The sequence below is a fragment of the Octodon degus genome, unplaced genomic scaffold (assembly GCF_000260255.1).
Source record: "Octodon degus isolate 3935 unplaced genomic scaffold, OctDeg1.0 scaffold00165, whole genome shotgun sequence".
NCBI lineage: Eukaryota > Metazoa > Chordata > Mammalia > Rodentia > Octodontidae > Octodon > Octodon degus.
The window spans coordinates 5,833,392-5,841,657 of NW_004524741.1; the positions used below are offsets into that span (position 1 = coordinate 5,833,392).

Sequence of the window (8,266 nt, forward strand, 5' to 3'; positions counted from 1 at the left end):
CATTTTCCTCAATATCTACTGACCAATTTAGATACATTAATCTCAGTGCTACCCAAGATTTCTGCCATGGAATAAAGTAAATACACTTAGAATAAGGAAAAGACTTTAAAATTTCATTTGTTAAAATCTTATCTTTTTAAAGTAAAAAAATGAGGTGCAAAAGCCTCTTACACATTTCATTTAGTGCCTGCCATAAATCAAATCTAATTTTCTTCTAGGAGAAAGACGCTTTAAGAACTTGACATTCCTCAAGGTCAGTGTTAAAGATGTTGAGTTTCAATAACTGCATGTAGGAAGATGATCCTCACTTAGAGAAACTATTGCAAAATAACGTTTTCAGTAGATAGTTATTTGGGCTTTGATATTATCTGGTCATACATACAAATTGCTTTGTAAAATTCTATGTGCGGTACTGTTGATGCCAAAGAGGTCTAAACAAAATTTCACTAAGTCCTATGTGGTCCCCACTAATTTTGCTCTAAGATGACACTGGAACTTCCAGTTCCTCTTTTAAAAAATGTTGCTCCTTCAGTTTAGGAGCCTTTGAGTCCTGAGAAAAGATGTGAATAGCTATCGAAGAACAGTAAGCGCTATACTCTACCTCGAGCCTACTCAGCTTGTGGAGGATTCTTAGGCTGCACTGCTCTTTACGTTGCAGAAAGAGTTGTCAGGAAGTCATCAAAAAAAAAAAAGATCTGGATTCAAACAATTTTGCCAATTCAGCACGGGGATAGTCACAGAAAGCCAAGCAAGGAGAGGAATGGGAAATTGAGACTTCAGAGGCTTACATTGTTTACTAATGATCTTCCTAAAGTGCTGCTGGTGGTATTCACTCTTACCAAGGATTCTGGGCAAGAAAGGAATATCTTACACACCACTGTGCCTGGTTTTCCTTGTGAAGCAGCTATGCAGCTGGGAAAATGTAAAAGTTCTGGAAAAAATAGATCCAATATATTTGGATTCATTCATTAACTTATTTGGTCAATATTTGTTGAATGCTTACCGCATGCCAGATGTTGGGATACACACAGGCATAACAGTTACCATCAAAACAGTGGTGCTGGTCATAAAGAAATACAAAACTGAGAAATGAGGCTGATGGAACTGAATTAATCAAATGAATAAACGCATATAGCCTAGTTAGGATGTCCAGAAAGGACTGCCAAAGGAAGCAATTGTCAGACTTCTGTCTGAAAAATGAATAGGAGTGTATCAGAACCACCAAGAAAGGGAGGAGCTGAACAATTAGAGGGAACAACATGTGCAAAACCATATGTAGGAGGGAGCCATATGACTCTATAGCAAAGAGACTAAGATTGGATAAGTTTGGCTGGAGCAGGAAGAGAAGACAGAACAGGAGCTGGGTGTTGGGTTCAAAGAGAGAAAACAGATAGGGGCAAACCAGGTGGGACCTTACAGGGCCTTCCTATGAGTTCAATGTTTTTGAACAAAACTACTTTCTGGTCAGTTGCAAGCTGTTCATTTCCACACTTCTGAAGAGTAAAAGCACTGTACCAGGAATGACTTTGGCTTAAGAGGAATACATCTTGCAAAATATTAGTTATGGATTCAACTCAGTCGCTTGAAAATTTATTGAAACTTATTGCAAAAACTTAAATATATTAAAATAAATGCTAGGAAAAGAGATTAGTGTGGAAGGTTAAGCTGCTGATTAAAGGGGAGCATATTGGTGGGAGTAAGGCAAAGTACCACTCAGGAATTCAAGTCTTCTGCGGACTAATCTTATCTGAGCTGACCCTATTACTATAGGCAAAGTAATTAACCTCTCTGTGCTTTGGCTGCTTATCTGCAGAACGAAGATAATGATGACCCATTAATAGTGGAGCAAACCATTCTGTAAACACCAACAATTATATAAGTAAGGTAAATAATTACTCTTCTGGTTGTAGGATTCTAGTCCTCACCTTAGAGTTCCAACATCCTCTCTCTGCCTAAATGGTGTGTCAGTTTTTATTTGTGTCAAATAGCATTTTTGTTTATGCGTTAGGGTGAGCTTGTGTTTGTTTTTGTTTTCCTGTACAACTAATTTTATTCTTACTGAGAATGCACTCTTTCTGATGCCTACTGTCCAAACAACAATACCACCAGCCTTAGGTAATAATGGCAATTTCTAGTGAAAATAGAAGGTTTAATAAGAGAAAAGCTTGTAAGAAAGCAGGAGTAATAGAAGAATGGGTCCCTGTAGCCTCTTTTAAATAACTTTTTGTTTCATAAATAAGAATATTTTTTATTTGATAAGATGGCAATTACATCATCTCTTGTTAAACAATTCAAATTGGATCAGCAGGCACACAACATTATGTCAAGAAGTGACAAAGTGAAGGTGTTCCTTGTGTTTCATTGTGGATTTACTGATTCACAATGAAATTGACATCTCTTTTGTGATATTTCCAACAATTGTATGTTCCTGTATTTATTATTTATTGTATGTTCCCATATTTACTTATTTATAAACTATTTTCATTTAGTGGCATAATGCTTGCCTGGCTCTGTAATTACCCTTGGTTGTAATGCCACACTTCCCTTTGTAGATAAAAGGAAATCCTAATCTTTAAGAACAATAAAATATTTGCAGAACTGAACTAGCTATTTGTGAACTTGGAAACTCTTAGCATTTTCTTTTTAAAATTCATGTCTAGTAAATGTGTGGGCTGTTTCCATGATGATGCAGTGACTCAGACGTGTTACTGCTGTGTTTTTGTGGGTGTGATTTGGCCTGGAGACCAACCACCTCCTGGAGTACCTGGCCAATAAGGCAGTGAAGTGAATGGAATTAGACATTTAATTCGGGCTCAGTTGCCTTGCACATGTAATTGTGTTTCTCTTGCTCCTTTTGCTCATTTAAAGGGAAAAGCTGGTGTTTGATTATTGTTTCGTGCAGGGTGAGCAATATTTCCAGCATGTCTTTTGTGTTTTATTAAATTCTTACCTGATTGGAATTTCTTTCCCAGTGTCTGTTTCCCTCTGCTCTGACATCACTGTGGTTGGTTTTGCTGGGCACTGAGAGTCAGAATTTGCAGGCAAATCACGGAAGGAGTCTCTCTTGAAGATTTTATCTGTGGCGAGTAAAGAGCCTGCAAAGAGGAGAATCTGTTACTCTTGACATAATTACATGGGACAAGATCTACTGTAGAGTTGCTGCTTGTTTCCTGGGATAAATCTCTAAAAAGACCTCCACAGGCATTCTTCATAAACTCAGTAGCCCTCACACAGGAGAAAGTAACATGTACACATAATCAAGCCAATGAAATACCCATTGAAAGTTTACGTCAGGTGTAGTAAAAGGTTTGCATAGCATATTTATCTTCGATATTTACAAAGAATTAACATTCGCTGCCTAAAATGCACTTTTGGTATCTCTCAAGCATTCATAATTCATGACAAAAAGTGATACATCATAAAATTCAGTGAAGTAAAACAGACAGAAATCATGCCACTGACATGATTTTAGAATTCACATTCAATTTTGTTTTCTGAAGTAAAATCTTTTACTTCATTAGATTATACTGAGCCATGACAACCTTGCTGAAGAAGGAATACAAACTAGTATACGCTAGCTTTATTTCCAGTTCAGAAGTTTTCCTTTGTAAAAACTACGTATATAATTTCAATCAATATGGTTTAAACTATAATTTACCCAGAGAATAATCAAGTTGCTGGTAAGTATTTGGATTACAAAAGTTTTTAGTGAATATAAATTAATTAATATTAAAGAAAATATGGAAAGTAAGAAAACAAATTACAATTACTCGTCTCTAATTTTTTTTTTAAAAAGATTTTATTTATTTATTTTGCGGAACCAGGGATTGAACTCAGGCCCTTGTGCTTGCCAAGGAAGCACTTATTCTACTAAGTCATTCCCCTGGCCCATCTCTAATTTTTTTTTAATTGAATGTTCGATACTTAGAAATTTGAAATTAAGATCCAAATCATAAATCTTATTATATTGAAATATACTATAGTTTAAAAATTTAAGCAAACCCAATATTTAAAATTTGAATTTATGAAAATGGCGAGTTAAGGTGTAATCACTTTGCAAAAGTTTTAACCATATAAATCCTTTACAGTGATCCACATTATATCTTTAATTATCCTGAGTTTTTAGAAATGTATTTCATGAATAAAAGGAATCATGAAATTTGAAATTAGCCTTAAAATTTATGAATAAGAAAATAAATCCCTAGTCTTCTCAGGATATTTTCCCTTTTTATTAAAAAATCACTTCCTCTGTGAGCTTGCTTTCCCAAGTTGTGGTCAGGTGGTCTATTTTTATTTTACAATTGTGGTATTTTTGATCAGAAGACAGAAAATATGGTGCTAAATATGTTTTCATTAGATTTAAAGAAAAAGCTTCCCTCCCAACTTTTTATTTACTTAGGGTACTAAATACCCTGAAAGTAATAATATCTTCAAAGATTGTGTGGAAGGACTGAATTTCAGGTGAAAATTGCTATGTGTATGGAATTTTAATGAACATTGCTTCATTAGCATTTTCAATTTTTAAAATACATTTACAAATTTTTATCAGTATCTAGTAGCTTTCAGAGCCAAAAAAAAAAAAGCACTTTGACTATGTCTTTTTTTTTTTTTTAATGTATTTGGCAAAGGGTCTCACTATGCAGCTCAGACTTGGAGTGATCCTCCTGTTTTCCTGTTTTCACTCTGCCCTGGGGGTGGAACTGGCATGGCATGTGGTGCTGGGAATCAAACCCTGGTCTCTGTCCTTGCCTAAGCAGGCACTATCTCACCAGTCCTATTTCATTTTGTATAAAGAGTTATTTGATAGAAGTGTAAGAGATGGATTAGTATTCTTCACGTGTTTGGATAATAGCATCCTTTCTGATTTGTCTTTACACCACCCCTTCCAAAAAAGAAAAATAAAGAGAGAAAAGAAAAGGGAAATCATTTTTCAAGTCTGTGACATTATGTAGCATTATAATTATACATATTACTACCTAAGAAAACACAGCCTGTCATTTTTCCATATCCACCCACACTGGAACAATCACTGTGATATACTTCAGAGCAGAACTCTTCCTCTCTGGCCACTGATATACTTTTGTTTGTCTTTGTTTTTCAACATGGAGAAGATCTAGAGTTTTCCTGAACTTTTCAAAGGGGTCATGACCCCAAAGTAGCTGTGATGATTGTGTTCATATATTTTTTGTAAGAAAACATGCCCCAACACAAAGTTAGGATTAAAATAGACCACGGAATAGAAGTTTCAAAAATCATAAAAAAAAACCCACTGAGTATAAAACAATCAGAATCTGTGAAATAGTATTTAAGAGGCTGTTAAGAATGATTTCTTACAAAGGCTCGCAAGTATCAGCAACATCATATATGTCCATTACTCATTCAAGTTATAATGTGGGTCTTGCATTTGGATTTTTACCTTTATGCTAGTAAGAGTTAAATGACTGTTTTGTAATAGTTCCCTTTTTTATATTTTAATAAGAATTTTTTGTCACCATGATATTTGGATTATATTAACTCTAAACAGACCCTAGAGCCTTAGTAGTTCTTCCAGGGACATTTCATGCTCTTCTGAAATGACACTCCCTCTATCACCACAAGTCTAAGCCTTTTAAGAATTAATTATGGCCTAATTTGATATGTGAATAAGTCATTCTTTATGAAATAAATACTCAATAACATGTTGAATATGATAAAAAAAAAGATTCACTGTTTTCTTTTAGAGTCAAAGCAGAACCACAACTTTGAAATCTCAAGAGGACTTAAAACCAACGTGTTTCCATCAACTGTAGTTCAGTATGGGCACCTTTTCATCCAGTTGGCATGTTACTTGCAGGAACAGATGGTCCCAGTGTTTGCATCATCCTCATGAAAGAGAAAGCTAAAATACAAGGCAAATCTTGCTCAGGCATCTGGGCGAAGTTTTGTCAGCTGCACATTGTACTGCTTTCCAACTTCACACAAGGATAGCAGGATTCTCTCTTCTGTTGCTGTCCAAATGAATAGTCTAAGTGTTTCTGCCAACCATTCTCTTTGCATTTTCTATAGCAGTCACCAGGTTTCATCAGTGTACTTGGTCACATTCTGCTGTGGAGTGTATGGCAATGGGACATCGTGAACACTGGAGCCAGTGCTCTGCTGTGCTTGCTTTCAGTAAGTGTAGAAGAAGGAGTGCTGCTGAGTTTGCCCTCCACACACCTGGTTGAGTCCATTTCCAGACTGGCATCATCACACTGGGCCTGTGTAATACACTTCCAATCTGCTTGGCCGCCAGGTGCTGGAGCATCACGGAGGCTGCAGCAGGTGTGAAACATCTGTTTCTCTCAATGAGGAAATAACTGATGCAAAAACATATTAACCTTTTGCATATTTTTTTCAGTGGTCTTAAATCAATACTGGAAAAGGAGGGGTTCAAAGAAAGAAGCTACAATGGAAAAAGATTGCAAATGATAAACATACTGAAATATTTTGGATGAATATGAGACAGAGAATATTTGAAAATACTCTCACTGGCTGGAATCGCTCTGGGAGATGGACGCTTGATGGAATTTCTAATTCCTAAAACACCAGTTATATTGTGGATTCTTTTCTAAAAAATAAATGTATTTTCATTAAGAATCAAAAGTACATGATTGGGGACCTGACTCTTAGCTCAGTTCTTTAAGTGGTTGCTTCAACAAAGCAGTCAGGCTCAGGTTGCTGCGGTTCGATCCCTACAACTCAAGCCAGCCAAATCTTCCCTGAAGGCATTTGGAGCAAAAAAAAAAAAATCCTTCTGCAAGAGTACAGGATTGAGACAGGCACAGTGTGTGGGACCTGCTATCTGCTGGGACCTCCCTGCAGCCAGAGGTCAGGACTGCTGTGGAATTCTGTGGTGGAACTTCTGCAGAAAGGCTAGGGGTGAGATTTTGCCAGTTAATCCAGGAACAGAACAGCTTGCTAGTGGGGCACAGAGGGTTCACTTCCATGGACTGTAGCAGGAAGCTGAGTACAGCAACCAGACCCAGGCCAGGCCCAGCTGCATGAGTTTGAACTTGGTAGATCTGAACCTGATAAGCTGAGACACACTGCTGGACCCAGATCGATGAGAGCATTCTCTCTCTCTCTCTCTCTCTCTCTCTCTCTCTCTCTCTCTCTCTCTCTCTCTCTCCCATCAAGAGAGATAACTGGGATGAAATAGTCTGCCTGAAAGACTCCAGGTATATCAAGGGGAGGTGATCAGAGAGAATTTAAGGGAACTAATTTAAATACAAATTGCCAATTTAAAATCAGCTTAGCTATATGGTCATAATGCTTTCTCTTATGGTCTAAAATATAAATTCATTTGTTACAAAGTTTGTCAATTGCCAAATCTAACTACCCATCATTAGTGTTGCTAATTGCAGTACTGTAAATACAATACTACCTTAAACACATAATCTTTCTTGGGTAATAATATCTGTAAATGCTAAGGTACTTACTGCACGAAACTACTTTATCAAAGGTCAGAGGACAGTGCTCTACAAAGTGAGAAAGAGAAAGTGATAAAAAAATAGAGGAGAATAAAAAAGTGATGGAATCCTTGAATGAGCAATATAGGAAACAAATAGAATGTATGAAACAGATTCAAAGTGCTATACAAGGGATTAAAATCTCAATCACAAGCTGGAAAAACATTTCAAAAGAGTGAAGATAGACTTTCAAATCTTGAAGACACCATTGCTGCTAGTGAAAAGGTAGGAAAAAGTCTCTCAAAAACAACTAGGATGCAAGAAAAAATAATTCAACATCTGCAAGATGATGCAAAGATGAACAATGTAAGACTAATAGGCATCAGTGAGAAAGGAGGAGTCAATACAAATGATGCAAAAAAATATGGGCAGAAGTAATAGCAGAAAAATCCCCAAATATGAGGAAACAATCTGAAATTCAGGTAACAGAAGCATATAGAACTCTAAATAACATCAACTCAATTAAAACCACACCCAGACATGTAATAAGAGCCCAGAAATTCATCACAAGAACAGTATACTAAAAGTCACTAGAGAAAAGAAAAAGATCACAATTAGAGGAAAACCCATCAGAATAATGGCAAATTTCTCTTCACAAACCATCAAGTGAAGGAGAGCATGGAGCAAAGTACTACAAATCTTTTTTTTTTCTTTTCAAAGTTTTATTGATAAACATATAGCAATGAGACAGTTTCAAATCAAATTGAAAGTACAGCTTCAACAAATAATACACTGCATATATTCTTCTTAGTGGTTAATTGCTGTACAAGATGCAGACT

At 36.2% G+C, this 8,266-nt stretch overlaps 1 pseudogene; it reads right to left on the minus strand.

Annotated features, from left to right (window-relative positions):
• LOC101582659 overlaps window positions 1-6,283 on the minus strand; it is a 46,278-nt pseudogene extending 39,995 nt beyond the window's left edge.
• Between the last annotated feature and the right edge of the window lie 1,983 nt (window positions 6,284-8,266).